This window comes from Podarcis bocagei (genome assembly GCF_964188305.1).
Source record: "Podarcis bocagei genome assembly, chromosome: 2".
Taxonomy (NCBI): Eukaryota; Metazoa; Chordata; class Lepidosauria; order Squamata; family Lacertidae; genus Podarcis; species Podarcis bocagei.
The window spans coordinates 113,174,012-113,194,261 of NC_138126.1; the positions used below are offsets into that span (position 1 = coordinate 113,174,012).

Consider the following 20,250-nt stretch of genomic DNA (forward strand, 5'->3'; position numbering starts at 1 on the left):
TTCTGGCAACTGTAATTCAGAAGCATACGGCCTCCAACAGTGGAGACAAAACATAGATGCCATGGCTAGGAGTGATTGAGACCTTTATTGTCCACAAATTTGCCCAGTCTTCTTTTAAAACCATCTAGTTGGGTGGCAATCAGCACCTCTTGTGGCAGTGAGTTCCATAATCCAGCAATTTATTATTTGTACCCCGCCCATCTGGCAGCCACTCTGGGTGGCTTCCAACAAAGATTAAAAATACATTAAAAAGTCACACATTAAAAACTTCCCTAAACAGGGCGGGCACCACTACTGAGAAGGCCTTCTGCCTGGTTCCCTTTAGCTTTGCTTCTTGCAGTGAGGGAACTGCCAGAAGGCCCTCGGCGCTGGACCTCAGTGTCCGGGCAGAACGATGGGGGTGGAGATGCTCCTTCAGGTCTACTGGACCGAGGCCATCTTTTTGTCTAAATCTTCCAACATTCAGGTTGATTAGATGCAGATGCTTCTCTCTGGGTACCTAATGTTGGGTTTGTTCTCTCGCACAACCGCTTACCTGAATAAAGCAAATATTGCAAAAACTCAACAACAACAACAATAGCAGCAGCAGCAGCAGTAGCATCCCACCGTGGGTCTCCTTCAGAGGAAACCAGAACCTATAGCATGGTCCCTCGAGGAAGTGGTGAGCACACAGTGCTGCAGCAAAATGAAATACAGTGGTACCTCAGGTTAAGAACTTAATTCATTCTGGAGGTCCGTTCTTAACCTGAAACTGTTCTTAACCTGAATTACCACTTTAGCTAATGAGGCCTCCTGCTGCCGCCGCGCCGCCTGAGCCTGATTTCTGTTCTCATCCTGAAGCAAAGTTCCTAATCTGGGATATTATTTCTGGGTTAGCGGAGTCTGTAACCTGAAGTGTGTGTAACCTGAAGCATCTGTAACCCGAGGTACCACGTTCTGCTCTGGCTCCCACATTCCATTTCTTGAGCAGAAGATAACCATCTTGTGTGAGCGAAGAAAAGGTCGAAGCAAATGGATGAACTCAATCCTTAGAGCTGGACTTTCCACCACAAAAAGGCAAAGCTGAAACAGACACACACACACCCCACCCCCAAGAAGGGGAGTGAGTACAACTTGCTGGAGGCCATGGAAGAGCTAGGGTTGGAACGCAAGTGCTTCCACTGGAAGGTCATATGCAGGAAGAGATAACTAGGCCATTCCTGTCCGTCCATCCACACCCTCGATGGGCGTTTTATAGAGTCACAAACAGATAGGAATTCCTGAGACTCTGCATCTCTAGGTATTTATGATGCTAATCGCTCTAGCATATGACTGCCTCAGGGCAATGATATGCCTGCTTTGAGCAGCATTAAGAGACACAGTGCAAGAGTCTTGCAGCACCTTAAAAAGACTGAGAAATTGGATTGGACAGAAGTTTTCATAGACTAGAATCCATTTTGTGTTTGTTGGGCGTGAGGGAGGAATTGTAAGAGATGGCGCTGCAAGGATAGGCCAATGCAGTGGTACCTCGGGTTACAAACACCTCGGGTTACAAACACTTCGGGTTACAGACTCCGCTAACCCAGAAATACTAACTCGGGTTAAGAACTTTACCTCAGGATGAGAACAGAAATCGTGCGCTGGTGGTGCGGTGGCAGCGGGAGGCCCCATAAGCTAAAGTTGTACCTCAGGTTAAGAACAGTTTCAGATTAAGAACAGACCTCCAGAACAAATTAAGTTCATAACCAGAGGTACCACTGTAATGCCATTCATGACAGTTCAATTGAAGCCTAAGATTGACGTGGATGTTTTATGTTATTAAGGGGAAAGCAACTGGGATTCCTCATATTCACTTTCATATAAGTGTGTGTATCTCTCCATGTGTTTAATGAATAACTGCCTTCAATGTACAAATATATATTCCTAGGGCAGCTTATATAACAAACCCTTGAAGTGTCCCTATTTTCCAGGGACGGTCCTAGATTTACAGAAGCCGTCCCGATTTCTGATTTGATTCCGGAATGTCCCGCTTTTCCTTAGGATGTCCCTATTTTCACCGGAGAAATGTTGGAGGGTGTGGAATTATGCGACCCCTGAGCTGAAGAGATAAGTAACTATACAACCTTTAGAAGACATCTGAAGGCAGCCCTGTATAGGGAAGTTTTTTAATGTTTTATTTATTATGATTTTTTTATATGTTGGAAGCTGCCCAGAGCAACCCAGTAAGGCGGGTGTTATATAAAACAACAACAACAATGGAATAGGATGTTTCCGTTTTCATCAGAGAAATGTTGGAGGGTATGATCTAAATCAAGTTACGACAGGAGAATTCCAGTACACAACCTTTGAAAAAATGCCCAGATTTGGTGAATGCTTGTCATCCCTTGGACTGCTTATTGTTGCTTTTAAAAGGTAAGCGGAAAGGTAAACGGCGTTTCCGTGCGCTGCTCTGGTTTCGGTGTTCCGTTGTTCCAGAAGCGGCTTAGTCATGCTGGCCACATGACCCGGACAAACTGTCTGCGGACAAACGGCGGCTCCCTCGGCCTATAAAGCAAGATGAGCGCCGCAACCCCAGGGTCGTCTGCGACTGGGCTTAACAGTCAGGGGTCATTTACTTTTTTTTTTTAAGGGATCCCTGGACGGTTATGTCTAGTTATGTCTATGGGGTTTCAACGCTCATCTTGCCTTCAGGCCAAGGGATCTGGTGTTCGTCTGCAGACAGCTTTCCGGGTCATGTGGCCAGCATGACTAAACCACTTCTGGTGCAATGGAAACCAGAGCGCACGGAAATGCTGTTTACCTTCCCACTGCAGCAGGACCTATTTATCTGCTTGCACTGGTGTGCTTTTGATCTGCTAGGTTGGCAGGAGCTGGGACCGAGCAACAGGAGCTCACTCCGTTGCGGGGATTCGAACCTCCGGCCTTCTGATCAGCAAGCCCAAGTGGCTCAGAGGTTTAGGCCACAGGCACCTGATGACAGATAAGTGGCAGGGGAGAGATAATGCTTGGGATCGGACCCTTTGGGTCCCTTGGATCGCTACAATTCTCTGATTCTGTGTCATTGGCATGCAATCCTTCCTGCCTGTAGACCTTATTCCTTTCAGTTCCTTCTCTGCCGTAAATCAATACTGTACGACAGGTTTTCTCTACCCCCGCCTTCCCATTCCAGCCATAAGTAATATGCCGTGTCTGTTTTGGAAGAGCCTCCTTTAGAAAGCAGCCATGTATTTTGAAATCTACTGGTGCCATCTTGTCTGTTTGACAGCTTTTGCTTTCCTGGAATTTTTCCTGCGCTCGCCGCCAATTCTGAGACGCAAGTTGAGTCATAATGATGGAATGGCCAGCCAACTCTCCTCCTGCTCCCCACACAGTCCAATTCAAGGTGAATCCTGATAGCTGGTGCATGGGGAGACTGGCCACATGCTGGAAATTCCTTGCTAAATTAAGTTGCTAGTTCATCAAAAACATCCTCCCAAGCATGCACAGGATGTATTAAGTTATGGTGGGGTAAGGGATCAGCTTGTCACACTGACATTTCGGCTCCTTGGCAGAAAGAGCCGAATCTGGTTATCTCTTTCAAGAAACTGGATCTGCAAAGGGTCACGCTGCAATAAATTGGTGTAACTAGAAACCTCTCTCCAGGCCTATGGATGTCTGATGACAACTTTGCTGTATGCTCCCTGCCCAGAAACAGCGACATATAAAATACGGTGGTACCTCCGGTTACAGACGCTTCAGGTTACAGACTCCGCTAACCCAGAAATAATACCTCGGGTTAAGAACTTTGCTTCAGGATGAGAACAGAAATCGTGCGGCGGCGACAGCAGGAGGCCCCATTAGCTAAAGTGGTGCTTCAGGTTAAGAACAGTTTCAGGTTAAGAACGGACCTCCAGAACGAATTAAGTTCTTAACCTGAGGTACCACTGTACGCATTATGTGCTGGCAAGCAGCAACAAGTCTCAGCTTAATTAAATCAATCAGGGGAGGGGGAAAGTGTTGGGTGCTTGTTGGTTTCAGGGAAAGTATCTAAGATGCTGTGTTCTTGGCAGCGACTGGTCATTCACTGTGCACTTTTAAGCGTGTATAATTCACTGGCTCAAGCTGTGGCGTAATTTTAAGCTTGCGTGTGTGTTTGTTGACACTGGCTCTGCCTCCCGCCCCATTAAAACCCCACCCACAGAAGAGGAAGACGCCATCCCTTGAGCGAAATGTACACTATCAAACAGGAAAGCACTTCATCCATTAGAAGCCTTCCTCCTGTGTGGAATTCCTGTGAGAAAGCATACAAATGAGTAGCTATGCAGAAAATGTGTTTGCTTGATGGTTTAAAAAAGGCGTTTTTAGGCTGCCTTTAAGGGTAAAAACCCTTTCAAGGCAGCTTACAAATAAAATAGAATAAAATGCAGCTGCAAAACTTTTTTATGGTCATAGAATCGTAGAGTTGGAAGGGACCGAGAAGATCATTTAGTCCAACCCCTGCAATGCGGGAATCTTTTGCCCAATGTGGGTGTTGCGATCACACAGGGTCCCCGGACGTTTGACGGTCTATTGATCCCTGTGCCACCACTGTGATTGCCTCTTCGCTGCCACCAACCCGTTTCTCTCGGGTACACACGGAGTCCAGACAGTTGTTAACATTAACAAATGAGCAAGTTTATTTTTATAAGCATAATAATAATAATAATAATAATAATAATAATTTATTTATACCCCACCCATCTGGCTGGGTTTCCCCAGCCACTCTGGGCGGCTTCCAAAAGAATATCAAAATACTGTGATACATCAAACATTAAAAGCTTCCCTAAACAGGGCTGCCTTCAGATGTCTTCTAAAAGTCTGGTAGTTGTTGTTCTCTTTGACATCTGGTGGGAGGGCGTTCCACAGGGAGGGCGCCACTACCGAGAAGGCCCTCTGCCTGGTTCCCTGTAACTTGGCTTCTCGCAGTGAGGGAACCGCCAGAAGGCCCTCGGAGCTGGACGTCAATGTCCGGGTAGAACGATGGAGGTGGAGACGCTCCTTCAGGTATACTGGACCGAGGCCATTTAGGGCTTTAAAGGTCAGCACCAACACTTTGAATTGTGCTCGGAAACGTACTGGCATGAACAAGTTTAAGGTTTCAGTTAATTTTTCTTGTCAGTTTCTTAATCTTAGTTCCTTTACTGTCCTATACGTTCCTAACAACTTCAAACTGATTATCCCAACTATCTATCTGACTCCACCTAACAGTTCCTCTCACTCTCTCACCACACAACTCGACCAACCCACAGACGTATCCTCCCTCTTCCTTCTCCAACTCCCCACTGACTTCCAAACAACTCCAACTCTAACTCTAACTCCTCCCCTTGGGTTCCCACTGGCCAATCACTTCACACTCATTTAACCCGTTCCTTATAACCCACCTAGGAGGCAAACGCCACAGTGGGGTTCAAACCCAAGACCCTGAAAATGAGAGTGGAAGGCACGTGGTGGGAATGTAAAAAAGTAAAAAGTTTCTGGGAAATGATATATAATGAGATGAAAAAGATGTTGAAATATACATTTATTAAGAAACCAGAAGCATTCTTACTTGGCATTGTTGGAGATGATATTAATAGACAGGAATGTAAGTTGTTTTTATATGCAGTGACGGCGGCAAGAATATTACTGGTACAAAAATGGAAGCAAGAAGAATTACCGACGAAAGAAGAATGGCGGATGAAATTAATGGAATATGCAGAATTAGATAGATTAACAGGAAGGATTCGAAACCTGCAGGACCAGAGATTCTTAGAAGATTGGAGTAAATATAGGAACTATTTGAAAAGCAATTGTAATTAACAGATTACGCTTATAGGACTGCAAGAATGAGGACTATTTGAAATACTGCAAGAAAGACTATGAAGAGAATTATTAGTTAATGATAATTAAGAGTAATAGAGAAATTAAGAAATGCAGAATAAGTGATAAAGAACGGAAAATCATCAGAGGTTGTTGACGGAAGTCAAAAATATTGTATAAGATAAGAAGTTATGTTAAAGAATTGTTAAAAATGATATGTAAAAAAACCAATAAAAATGTATATATAAAAAAAGAAAAGAAAATGAGAGTGGAAGGCACAATGTTTCACATGGGGTGGAACTGTAAAAATAATAATAAAGGAATTCTGGGAGGTAATTTATAATGAGCTCAAAAAGATGTTTAAGATCTCCTTTGCAAACAACAACAACCACCCTGAAGCCTTTCTTTTGGGCATAATGGGCTCGGATATTCCTAAACAGGTGAGGAAGATATTTTTATATGCTACTGTAGCAGCAAGAATGTCAATAGACAGAAATTGGAAAGGTGATTCAATTCTGACTAAACTGAAATGACAGTCGAAACTGCTAGAGTATGCAGAACTAGCAATGATGATGGGAAAACTAAGAGACCGCACTGAACAAACATTTATTAAAGAAAGGGGCATGTAAAAAAAATATCTTAGGGAGCACTGTAAAAATCTGAAGTCGTTGGCAGGCCCAGAATGACAGTATGGTGTAGTGGTTAAGAGCGGTAGTCACGTAATCTGGGGAACCGGGTTCGCGTCTCCGCTCCTCCACATGCAGTTGCTGGGTGACCTTGGGCCAGTCACACTTCTCTGAAGTCTCTCAGCCCCACTCACCGCACAGAGTGTTTGTTGTGGGGGAGGAAGGGAAAGGAGAATGTTAGCCGCTTTGAGACTCCTTAAAGGGAGTGAAAGGCGGGATATCAAATCCAAACTCCTCCTCCTCCTCCTCCTCTTCTTCTTCTTCTGTGGAACAGTAGAAAATCTTAGGAAAATAAGACAATTGTGATATGTTATGATTGAAAATGAAAAGTGTGTTATATCAAATATGTTGTGGACCCATGATGGGGTGACCGGAAGTCACTATAGAAATTATGTAATTAATTTTTGATAAGGTGTATTATTCTTTTGATGACTGTTTGTTTGCTTTTTAATCTCAATAAAGCATAAATAAAATAAAATAAAATAAAATAAAATGAGAGTTTCATGTTCTACAGACCGAGCTATCCACCAGCTGTCAATTTTTATTTTTTTTAAAAAGATGGAAGACAGCTAGTCAAAAAAACAGTGGTACCTCGGGTTACATACGCTTCAGGTTACATACGCTTTAGGTTACAGACTCCACTAACCCATAAATAGTACCTCAGGTTAAGAACTTTGCTTCAGGATGAGAACAGAAATCGTGCTCCGGCAGCGTGGCAGCAGCAGGAGGCCCCATTAGCTAAAGTGGTGCTTCAAGTTAAGTACAGTTTCAGGTTAAGAACGGACCTCCGGAACGAATTAAGTACTCAACCTGAGGTACCACTGCACAACAAACATCTGGCACAAAAAAATTACGAAAAATACATTTCATGACTTTGAACAAACCCATCAGAACCAAATCAGGAGAAGCAGATAGCAACAACAACAACAAGGCCTTTGCCAACATGGTGACCCCCCAAGATGCTACCAGGCTCCAATGTCCATCAGCTCAAGCCAGCATGATGAATGATCACAGGTGATGGGAGTTGGAATCAAAGCACCCAGAAGGGGGTTTCTGAAAACCACGGGAGGGCTGGGTGACTTTTGTGCTCAGGTTCTGCTTGAGAGTTTCCCACAGGCATCGAGTTGGCTGCTGTGAGAACAGGATGTTGGACTAGATGAGACACAGGAGTGGTCCAACATGCTCTTCTTACATCCTTATGAGGTCATCAGGTTGGCAAAAGCTGCTTTGGGACTTCCGTAAACAACTGGAATCATAGAATCATAGAATCATAGAGTTGGAAGAGACCACAAGGGCCATCGAGTCCAACCCCCTGCCAAGCAGGAAACACCACCAGAGCACTAGCGATAGGGTCGGCTGGAGCTCAGCTGGCAATACAGTGGTACCTCAGGTTACATATGCTTCAGGTTACAGACTCCGCTAACCCAGAAATAGTGCTTCAGGTTAAGAACTTTGCTTCAGGATGAGAACAGAAATCGTGCTCCGGTGGCACAGCGGCAGCAGGAGGCCCCATTAGCTAAAGTGGTGCTTCAGGTTAAGAGCAGTTTCAGGTTAAGTACAGACCTCCGGAATGAATTAATGTCCCATTAAACTTTAATTAGTTTAATGCTAATCATATGTCCAGTGCGCTTCCGATGCCACAATGTCCCATTACAGCAGAGCATTTCGCACAGCGGCTCAAGAAGGGCTGGAGAGTCAGCATCTTTTCAATAAAGGAATCTTGGAGCAAGCGGTTTGGAACTCAAACAAAAGGTTTATTTACACAAAACAAAAACCCTGGTGAAGAATCACACATTTCAGCAAACACGCCCCAAACGAAAAGGGAAGGGGGAAGGGGGCAAACACATGAGTGAGTTGACTATTTATACAAACTCACATACCTGGAAGCCTAACGACCTCCAGCTGCTCAGTGATTAGAGCGTCTTGATTAGAGCTTCTTAACCCTTTAATACCAACACCCCCTCTCGCTCGTAACACTGAGCTGTACCAACCTTAATTCAAATTTAAACCTGAACAGAAACATTTATGAGATTGCGGACTCAAAGCTTTTGTAAAACCGTCTGCGAGATTTTCTTGGCTTGGACAATACTTTAGTTCAATTAAACCTTGTTTTACACTTTGGCATACATTTTGATAACGGATATCCAAATGTTTTGTGTGTGCCTTGAATTGACCTGATTTAGCTAGTTTAATACAAGGTTGATTGTCTTCCCACACTCTGATAGGTAGGGAACATTCTCCAAACAATTCTTGTACCAGTTGCTTATAAAATTCCAGTTCTCTACATACATCTGATAATGCATTGAACTCAGATTCAGTTGAACTTAAAGCTATAAGTGATTGTTTTCTTGATCTCCAACCAATTAGTGCATTTCCAAATTTTATCGCCATTCCTGACACTGATTTTCTATCTGGTCCAGCATCAAGCCAACTGCTGTCGGCCCAACATTCAAGTTGTGTGCTGCCCTCTGCTGATAGTTTTAAGCGAAACCTTTTGGTAGTTTGGAGATACCTTAAAACTCTTTTTACTCCTTGCCAAGCATGCATTGATGGTTTTTCAGCTTGTCTACACAGCATGTTGACAGCATATGTTATATCGGGCCGAGTCCACTGTGCAATGTGGAGTAGACTGCCTATCGCTGACTGATAAACCCCGGGATTACAGAACTCTGCCTGTTGCTCAGTTTGAGCATCCTTTGTGTAACTTAACTCCATTGGGGTTTTAACACCAGCACAGTTGTCCATTTTAAACCTTTCCAGCAACTGCTGGATCTTAGCTTCTTGGCTGAGCCAATAGTTCCCATCTTCATCTTGCTGAATTTTAACTCCTAGATAAACAGATACATTGCCTAGTGATTTTATCTGAAACCTTTCTCCAAGCTTTGTGGCAAATTGATGTGCAAGTTTATCGTCCTTTCCACTGTATACCAAATCGTCAACAAATATCAAGACTGCTTCTTGTTCACATCCCGAGCCTTTTAGATAAAGACACGCATCTGCTGCGCTCTTTCTGAACCCCATGCTCTCTAGAGCAGTGTTTCCCAACCTTTTTTGGGCAAAGGCACACTTGTTTGATGAAAAAAAATCTCGAGGCACACCACCATTACAGCCCCGTGACGTCAGCGCGCAGCGTCACGCCGGGAGGGACGCACGAAAGTGTAAGTTTCAATTTTTCCCCTCCCCCTTGCCGGGGAACCTCCAAGCTTTGGGGGGGGGAGGCAGCAAAGCGAGGCAGGAAGGAGAGCGCGGCTTGGCTGGGTGAGCTTTGGCAGGGGCAGGGAATGAGAGCCGCGAGGCGGGCGCTGCGGACGGAGGCGCTGCCCGCCGAGCTCGCAGGCAGCCAGGCAGGCAGACGGCGAGAGCCCCGCGCTGGGCGGCCTCTCCTCGCCGCCGCCTCCCCGCCTCTCGCCGCCCGACTCGCCCGCCTCCCTCCAGGCAACATCTCGTGGCACACCAGGCAACATCTCACGGCACACTAGTGTGCCGCGGAACAGTGGTTGGGAAACACTGCTCTAGAGCATCGTTTAAGCAGGAATTCCAATTACGGGCGGACTGTTTCAACCCATAAATGGATTTGTGCAGGCGCCAGACCTGGTTTGGCTTGTCTCCTTCAAAACCTGGCGGTGGTGTCATATAGACTTCCTCCTGTAAGTCTGCATTTAAATAAGCCACATTGACATCAAAATGAAACAGCTTATTTCCCTTCTTAGCTGAAGAGGCTAAAAGCATTCTTAATAACTCTGATCTTGAAGTAGGGGCATAGATTTGAGAATAGTGAACTCCTTTGCGCTGCGAAAACCCTTTTGCAACTAGTCGAGCTTTATATTGCAACTCCTCAGTAGTTGTGGGCTTTAAACGATATACCCATCGACAACCTACAGCTTGTTGGCCTTTTGGAAGCTCTGTACTTGTAAACACACCGAGAGACTTCATTGAAGCCATCTCTTTTTCCATTGCTTCCTGCCACTTTGCGGCTTCTGAGCTTGGAAGCTGTTGTACCTCTACATAGCTATCTGGCTCACACTGTGCCATATTTACGTATACACTTGTCACCTTAAACCGCTCTGGCGGCTTGCCCTTTGTGGCACGTTTTGACCTGCGCAATTGCTCCTCTAGTGCCCCCTCTGACCGTTGGCTGTCAGAATCTGTCTCAGACTTTATGTCTGGATGTGCCTCTAGGGATAAAGACCTCCGTTTAGATACCTCCCTTGGGCTTGGTGTTGCAGGCGACCTGCTTCGCTTTTGCTGTCTGCTAGGCCTACTGACTGGCGATGTTGGAACACTCTTAGATTCTGGCTTTTCTACCTTAGGAGAAGAACCTTGTGCCTGGTCAGAATCTGCATCTGAACCATGTGCACCATCCCCTTCTGGCTCATCACCCTCTGGACTTTCTTTCTCAGCATAAATGCCTAAATCATCTCTCAAAATGTCAGGGTTAGCATGTAAGTGAGTCCATCCGGATTGCTCACAAAATTCAGCGCTCCTACTGAGGACCACTCTTGTAGTATCCCCATCTGGGTTCACAAACCTCCAAGATTTGGCATGAGGTTCGTACCCACAAAAGATGAGTTTCCTAGCCCTTGGACTTCCCTTTTTCCTTAACGCTTTTGGGATAAGTACATAGGCTTGAGATCCAAACACCCGAAAGTAATTAACTTTGGGCTTCTTCCCATATAAAGCAAAATATGGCGTAGTATCAATTACCGAATTATATACTCGGTTCAGAACATGAGTAGCCGTCTGCCAGGCTTCCGCCCAGTAACTTTGAGGAAGTTTAGCATCAAACAACATAGAGTTTGCCAACTCTTGCAGAACCCTGTTTTTGCGTTCGGCCACGCCTCCTTCTTGGGGGGAATAAGGTGTAGACAGACGATGCTTAATTCCCTTTTTCTTAAAGAAATTCTGCAACACAGACCCGGTAAATTCTGACCCTCTGTCTGTTTGAAAAGCAAGTACTCTAGTACCGAATTCAAGTTCTACTGCATGAACCCAATTTTTAACTGTTTCTGCAGTATCTGCTTTTGTTTTGAGAGGAAAAAACCATGTAACCTTTGTTTTGTCATCTGAGAGGAACAGTGCATACCTCGAACCTCCCATGCTAGCAACAGGCATTGGGCCACATAGGTCCATATGCACTAGTTGGAATACTTTGTCAGATTTCCTATTTGAACTGGGATAGCTGCATCTATGAACCTTCGCCCTTTTGCATGCAGTACAATCCAAATACTTAGTACATTTTTTTCAATTTGCACCCTTCTGATAATTCAGGTTGTCTTTTAACATACTGAAAATTAATATGTCCCAAACGGCGATGCCATAAATGAACACAAGAATTATGGGTAGGCGAGTTCACACAACCAGCATGAACCTGTTCAACTTCATCTGGACTTGTCTCAAAATAATATAACCCATCTCTGCATTCCACCTGCAAAAGAGATACGTTATTCTTTGAAATAGTACAAACCCCATTTTCAAACACAGTTTTAAACCCATTTCTATCAAGTTCTGACACAGACAAAATACACCCCTTCATTCCCTTTAGCACGTAGGCATCAATTTCTGTTTGCAAACACTTCAAAAACACTGTGCCTACAGTCTCTAAGGAACGTTTAGTTGAATCTGCCATTGTCACAACTTTAAGGGTTTGCAAATGTCTGCAATTCCGCAAACGGACACTAGATGGCGCCACCAGGCGATGAGATGCACCACTGTCGATCAACCAGCGTAGATTGCTGCCTTGGCCACGCCCTTGCATCAACGCCATTGCTGAAGCCATGTGCTGTGTGCTGTGGGAGTAGCCACGCCCTCCTCCTCTTCTTCGACGTCCCCTGGAACTCCTTGTCTGGTAACTAGGGGTAACGGCCTTGGTGCTGTCTTGACCAGGTTCACGTGGACAATTCCTGATTAAATGGGAAGAGGAACCACAGCGAAAACAGTGTCTAGCTGCGAAAGCATTTACTGTGTTCTCAAACTCAGCATCCCCACTCTTAGGCACAGCATAACTCCCCTTTGAAGACAAACCTCTTTCTCTTTGCCTTTTATCCTGTTCATCAGCAAGTCGAGAAGAAATGTATTCAAGGGTTAATTCAGATGAAGGCATATCTTCCAAAGTTAAAGCTAGAGTCTCATAGCTTTTATCAAGAGAAGACAACAAAATGTATGACTGCTGCTCCATAGAGAAAGGAATGCCCAGCTGTCTTAGTTGATTAAAGGCGGACACCATTTTGGCAATATGTTCTTTCACACACGCTCCCGGTTGGAGACGTAAATCAAACAAACATCTTGTAGCATGGATCTTGGCCCCCACAGTGTTTCTGGAATTTAACCGCTGCAGAACCGTCCAGACCTCATGCGTGTTCTTTAACTCAGAAACATAAGGCATTTGCTCTGGTCCCACTGCCAAAACTAGTAGACCTTGGGCTTTCCTGTCACGTTTCTGTGAAGCTGCCGCTGCTGCTTTGTCTTCTGCAGACGCGTCTGCAGCTGCCTGTAAAGGCGGTGCTTCAGTACAACTCCACAACTCTTTTGCTTGCAACCAAACCCTTACTCTAGCCTTCCAATCTTGCCAATTTTTCCCATTGAGTCGCGTAAAGGGGACAGTAAAACTTTCCTGGGACTCTGCCATCCTCCCTGGGGCTTAGGAACGATACTCACAGACCTGTAGACCGTCTCCCAGCTTCTGAGGTGGCTCCTCGAGGAATAAGGCGTCTTCCAGCGAGTACAAACTGCGCAGTGCCTCTTTAAAACTTTTCCTAGGCACGTTGCAGGACTCAAGCTGCTTTGAAGGCTTTCGTTGTCGGCAACCGCTTCTGTCTTCGCTCCAGTCCTTGCATAAATCACTCTTAACTGCACTCCTTGTCTCCTTCTTGACGTACAAACAACCATAACCTGTCCCATTAAACTTTAATTAGTTTAATGCTAATCATATGTCCAGTGCGCTTCCGATGCCACAATGTCCCATTACAGCAGAGCATTTCGCACAGCGGCTCAAGAAGGGCTGGAGAGTCAGCATCTTTTCAATAAAGGAATCTTGGAGCAAGCGGTTTGGAACTCAAACAAAAGGTTTATTTACACAAAACAAAAACCCTGGTGAAGAATCACACATTTCAGCAAACACGCCCCAAACGAAAAGGGAAGGGGGAAGGGGGCAAACACATGAGTGAGTTGACTATTTATACAAACTCACATGCCTGGAAGCCTAACGACCTCCAGCTGCTCAGTGATTAGAGCGTCTTGATTAGAGCTTCTTAACCCTTTAATACCAACAATTAAGTACTTAACCCGAGGTACCACTGTACCTCCTAGAGAACATAGGGACTATCTTTTTCTCCATGAAATCAGATGTAAGTGACTACTGCTACCATTACCTTTGGTGAATGTGTGGACTCCCTACACAACAGATGGGAAGAATCTACTCATATCTTATCCATTTCTGCAGCTCGACAGAAATGCACCCTACATCACTGGATAGCTCAGCTGGTTAGAGTGTGGTGCTGATGATACCAAGGTCGCAGGTTTGATCCCCATATGGGACAGTGGTATTTTCCTGCATTGCAGGAGGTTGGACTCTATGGTTCTTGGGGTCCCTTCCAACTCTATGATTCTATGATCTCCCCTGTAACAGCAGCCATACTCCATGCTGGCATAAATGCTCATTAACTGGGTCCTTTTCTGTGCGTCATCCTGAAAAGCACTGGCAATAATAATAATAATAATAATAATAATAATAATAATAATAATAATAATAATTTATTTATATCCTGCCCATCTGGCTGGGTTTCCCCAGCCACTCTGGGCAGCTTCCAACCGAATATTAAAAATACAGCATCAGACATTAAAAACTTCCCTAAACAGTTGTTTTTTATAGGTAAAATAGTTGTTTATTGCCTTGCCATCTGCTGGGAGGGCGTTCCACAGGGCAGGCACCACTACCAAGAAGGCCCTCTGCCTGGTTCCCTGTAACCTCACTTCTCGCAGCGAGGGAACCGCCAGAAGGCCCTCGGCGCTGGACCTCAGTGTCTGGGCTGAACGATGGGGGTGGAGATGCTCCTTCAGGTATAGAGGACCGAGGCCATTTAGGGCTTTAAATGCCAGCACCAAGACTCTGAATTGTGTCATACAGCCTTCTGACTCGATGAAAGGTTTATTGTGCACACCTGTGGATTATCCCTGAGTTATTACCAGTTTCAGGGATGCGGGTGGCACTGTGGTCTAAACCACTGAGTCTAGGACTTGCCGATCGGAAGGTTGGCGGTTCAAATCCCCGCGACAGGGTGAGCTCCCGTTGCTCGGCCCCAGCTCCTGCCAACCTAGCAGTTTGAATTCACATCAAAGTGCAAGTAGGTAATTAGGTACCACTCCTGTGGGAAGGTAAACGGCGTTTCCGTGTGCTGCTCTGGTTTTGCCAGAGGCAGCTTAGTCATGCTGGCCACATGACCCAGAAAAACTCTGTGGACAAATGTCGGCTCCCTCGGCCAGTAAAGCGAGATGAGCGCCACAACCCCAGAGTCGTTCATGACTGAATTTAACTGTCAGGGGTCCTTTACCTTTTTTATTACCAGTTTCGATGGCTTGTAGCAATCATGGTTCCTCCCCACGGTCGTTCTGTGCACCACAGCAGTTGATTTACCACCAGAGACCTGCTTTATGTTGACATATTGATGCGGCAGGAAGAGCTGTCAATAACGCCTCCCTCCATTTCCAGCAGCTTTGCTGATGCATCATCCATCATCAGTCACGTGTCCCTGAGCCTCACACGAGAAGGCAGGAAAAGCTTCCTTCAAGAGGCTTAATAAGTACCTTTCGGGGGAACATTGGGAACCATTTGCTGGGTGTTTGTTGCATGCTAATTGTCAGAGTGTCCTCTTCCTTAATGTCAGTGGAGAAAGAAGCATGGCTCCTTCAGTCCTGGAGAAAGGAAGAAATACTCCTCTCAGCTCAGCAACTCTTCTGCACAAATATAGGAAAGTGTTCTTAGCTTAAGGTTACCAGATTTTTTTTCAATGAATCCAGGGACACTTTTCAACTTCCTACTAAATTGATGGGACGCGGGTGGCGCTGTGGTCTAAACCACTGAGCCTAGGGCTTGCTGATCAGAAGGTCGGTGGTTCGAATCCCCACGACGGGGTGAGCTCCCGTTGCTCGGTCCCCGCTCCTGCCAACCTAGCAGTTTGAAAGCACGCCAGTGCAAGTAGATAAATAGGTACCACTGTAGTGGGAAGGTAAATGGCATTTCCGTGCGCTGCTCTGGTTCACCAGAAGTGGCTTAGTCATGCTGGCCACATGACCCGGAAGCTGTACGCCGGCTCCCTCGGCCAATAAAGCAAGATGAGTGCCAACAAATATTGTTTAGTAGAGATTATGAGGAAGGGAGGAACAAATGGCAATATGAAAAAAAATGAAATGTGTACTAAAGGGATAACTACGAACGATTGTCAGTGACGTTGAAGGAAGTCTAAAATGGATATGATTTGTTGTATATATGGATAAAATGTATAATGAGTTGGAAATCAATAAAATTATAAATATTCAAAAAAAAAAAAAAAAGATGAGTGCCGCAGCCCCAGAGTCGTCCGCGACTGGACCTAACGGTCAGGGGTCCCTTTACCTTTACTAAATTGATGGATTTTGTCAGGGGACTGATTTGTAAATCTGGGGACTGTCCCCGGGAAACGGGGACGTCTGGTAACCTTATCTTAGCATGCAGCACTCATGGTATCAACCATCTCTGAAGTGAGAGAGAAAGAAGAAAGGGCCCATCTAAACAAATAGCTTTTTGTAGATCATCAACACACTGAATCAGTGTACGGCACACACTCACAGATTATGGTGCTGCTTATCTCCTGCCTTATCTGTGCTAGTTCAGACAGGATATCATGAGCCCCAGTGGAAGGTACAGTGATTTTTTTTCATAGGGGAACAGTTACTTTACAATTCCACCACATATGATAAAATGTACCTTCTTTCTCTTTACACTTCCAGCACTTATTGGAACTTGTTTAACTAGGCTTGATCTGCATGAGAATCTGCTCAGATGCTTGGTGGTTTGTGGGTTTCAGTCTGGAGTACTAATTCAACATGCTGGACACCTTATGCCTGGCTCTCTGGAGGGATGAAGAAGGACTCCTGTAGAACTCAAGAATCCTATTTAATAATAATAATAATAATAATAATAATAATAATAATAATAATAATAATAATAATAATAATTTATTTATACCATGCCCATCTGGCTGAGTTTCCCCAGTCACTCTGGGCAGCTTCCAATCAAGTGTTAAAAACAATACAGTATTAAATATTTAAAACTCCCCTAAACAGGGCTGCCTTCAGGTGTCTTTTAAAGAGAAGATAGCTGCTTATTTCCTTCACATCTGAAGGGAGGGCGTTCCACAGGGCGGGCGCCACTACCGAGAAGGCCTTCTGTCTGGTTCCCTATAACCTCACTTCTCGCAATGAGGGAACCGCCAGAAGCCCCTCAGCGCTGGATCTCAATGTCCAGGCTGAACGATGGGGGTGGAGAGATATTAAAGGGTGTGGGGTTTTTTTTGGGGGGGGGGGTTTGGAGTTGCCTCTCCCATTGTCAACATTTAGTACAGTACTTCAGTCATTAGTAGAATTTGCACAAGGCTGGTTCAAATGTTACATTACAGCTCTCTGTGAAATGAGAACAGGGCATCCATGGTGAGGATGCATTCATGCAGAATACTGCCTAGTATGCAAAAGCTTTCCAGATACAGTGGTACCTTGGTTTTCGAAAGTAATCTGTTTTGGAAGACCATTCGAGTTCTGAAACGTTTGAAAAACCAAATTGAGAAATACATGCTCAGCGGAAGCTGTTCGACTTACAAGGTGTGTTCGAAAATGGAAGCATTTGCGTTCTAAAACTGAGGTACCACTGTATATAGTTATGGTGTTCCTAGTAGCAATATTTGGTATTACAGCGGCACATCTTTAAAGCTACTACTGCATGTGCATGTCATCCTGCCATTTTACCTGTGGAGAGGATGGTTCACTTCTCTCTGTGAACGTGTTTCTAGGGTCAGTCATGTGACATTCTTCTGTGATGTGTGAACTCAGGATAGGAGAAGGAAGCTAGAGTTGACCTTGAACAAAATTTCCCATAAATTTCTTGTCAACAAGAATAGAGCAGTGCATCATAGATTTCCCCTGCTGTGTGTCAGTTTAAGAAATTAAACACACCAAGGCATTTATTTGCCAGAGCAATCAATTCCCAATTATCCGTTCTCATTAGCAGAAGCGACCCTGGTGATAAATTGTTAGGATAAGCCAAACATTTAGAAAACTTGGGTACATAATTCTAATTTGGAGTGCGCTAGGTTTATTAATAGTGTTTAAAAGCTGGATATTATTTAAATTGAAAGGGTTGGTGTGTTTTTTCTTTTTCTTTTTTTCCTACTCATGCATAATAAAACAGTATAGTGATTACATATTTCACCATTAAATTTAATTCCACTTTTTAAAGTGTTTTGTAAGTTGAGCCAAATGATCCAGTCTATAAATTGCAAGGAGAACTCCTAGCCTGGCTTTTAGTTGGTATAATTCGAGTTAGAGAGTGTGCTGGGACTTTGTCACCCTGATTGGTGATAATCTGGCAAAACGAAACCAGCTTTGAGAGTACTGAAGGAGAGGGGGGGGGCGGGAAAAGAAGGAATATTAAAAGGTCTGGTTACTGAGTTATTCCTGGAGTTGCAGGTGGCTGCTGAACATCTACATGAAACCGCTGGGTGGGGTTATCCAGAGTTTTGGAGTATGTTGTCCGCAGGATGCTGATGACGCTCAGCTCTATTTCTCCTTTGCGTCTGCAGGTGAGGCGGTGGCAGTGGCGTAGCGTGGGGGGTGCAGGGGGGGCCGGCCGCACCGGGCGCAACATCTGGGGGTTAGGGTTAGGGGGCGCAAATCCATGGGTTAGGGGGCGCAAATCCACGGGTTAGGGGGCGCAAATTACTTGCCTTGCCCCGGGTGCTGACAACCCACGCTACGCCACTGGGCGGTGGAAGTGCTGGACCAGTGTCTTGGCTCAGTAATGGACTGGATGAGAGCCAACAAACAAACTCAATCCTGTGGAAATGTTCAGGGATGCAGGAGAGGGTATATTGTTTGACTATATCCTTTCCAACTTGTGTTAACAAGTTCTACAATTTAGCAGAGTAACATTCCCCTTTTTAAACTTGCACAGCGGATGCGTTTGCTCAGGCTCGCTAAAGCCTCTACAATAAGTTTCCTTGGTAATTTCTCCTTTAGTCCCTCATAGAAAGATAGACATGACACAGTCTTCTATAAAAGTATAAAAAGAGTTTACTTACACATTCTGTTCACAAACGGATCCCAGAAGGCAGGCTTGAGTTACAAAAGTAATATACACCTGGAAACTATCCCATAAAGCGTGTTCTCCATAACAGAGAGCACGTGTTGCGGTTGGGAAGAACAGGCCACCCTGTAGTGACTAGGCAAATTTGGTGAGGAACCCAAGCCTTTAAGTGGTTAAATTGGGTTGCTGGGGAGTTTGAATTGTGGCAAATTTGTGGGAGGGGTCAGAGTCTTTAAATACAGGGGCCAGACGTTGGACGCTCTCCTGGCCGTTTTGCATCGGATCACCCGCCCTCCCGCCCTTTTATAGGGTGGTTTTTTGTTTTGCTCGCTTGACCTTGCTATTGCCTGTCATGGGGTCGTCCGCCTTGGTGCAGGGGCCTAGTAGGAATTTTGCCATCTGGCTGATTGGCTGGTGCCATTTGGTTTTTGCCTACTACGTAGCAAATCGTCACAACTTGTAAGGTTGGTGGTTAGGCATTGGTTAAATTGGTGCTTGGAGGGGTAAGTGCCTACCCCTCCAAATGATGCGGAAAGGGAATTCCGTTAAAGGAATCCAGGGTCTTGCCATACAATTTGTCCTTGTCCCCGGAGTCGGACCTGCGGCCGTGCAAGCCCCACCGGAACATGAGGGTGAGAAGTGAGGGACTGTCGCCCAGTTTCAGATTTCTCACCCAATACTTGTTTCCCACGCTGGCTTCCGTTGGTGTCCGGAAGGGCCAGCTCTGTCCTTGAGGGCAAGGACAGATAGTCATAACCAATGCCTAAGCAACCACTCACATTTTTTGTATTTAAATAAAGTTGTGGCCAAAATTATGCCAAAAACCTTAAACAAAAATTTACGTGTGAAGTGTGAAATTTTTGGTGGGTGGCACTGTGGGACTCAACACGCAAGGAGATAGCTCCTTTGAGAGCATCTCAGACTAAGCAGATGTTGCTTCTTCGATGAATGTGGTCAGAGAGAGAGAGATGGTGGCCTCCGCTGAGGTGTTTTATTACCTACATAGGTGAGGTCATGCTCACCTCTGGTCACATGTAGAGGAAGTCTGTCCCAGCCTAGGAGGAAACAGGAAGTTCTGACTGGTTGTTCCAGACATCCCCTTTTTATGTCCACTCTAGGGATGTTGTACTTGACTGCTCTGTGTTTTACATCCCACAAATCCAGATGAGGCACTGCTAGTGGGTGGTTCCCTAGATTGGATGGGTGGGAGATTGCCTGGTCTTGATAGGGTTACACTTCCTTTGAAAGACCAGGGTCGTAGCTTGGGGGCACGCCTGTATCTTTTGCTGTCCCAAAGTAGGTGTTCAACATGCTAAGGCAAGTTGCTCCTTCTTCTGCATAGCTTATTTGGTGGGGTTCAGGCTGAGAAAAGCTCATGTGGAATGCAGAGGATTGCCAAATAGCCCTCCAGGAGATGACCAGGTTGTCCCTGCTGTCTGT

General features: G+C 45.2%; 1 long non-coding RNA gene across 1 annotated transcript; it reads right to left on the bottom strand.

Annotated features, from left to right (window-relative positions):
- Nucleotides 1-258: 258 nt before the first annotated feature.
- On the bottom strand, nucleotides 259-18,318 carry LOC308580253. The gene is made up of 4 exons (XR_014004753.1): nucleotides 18,173-18,318; nucleotides 17,475-17,584; nucleotides 15,029-15,389; nucleotides 259-535 (listed from the first exon to the last, which is right to left on the bottom strand). It is a non-coding gene; the product is annotated as an uncharacterized lncRNA (long non-coding RNA).
- Nucleotides 18,319-20,250: the final 1,932 nt, after the last annotated feature.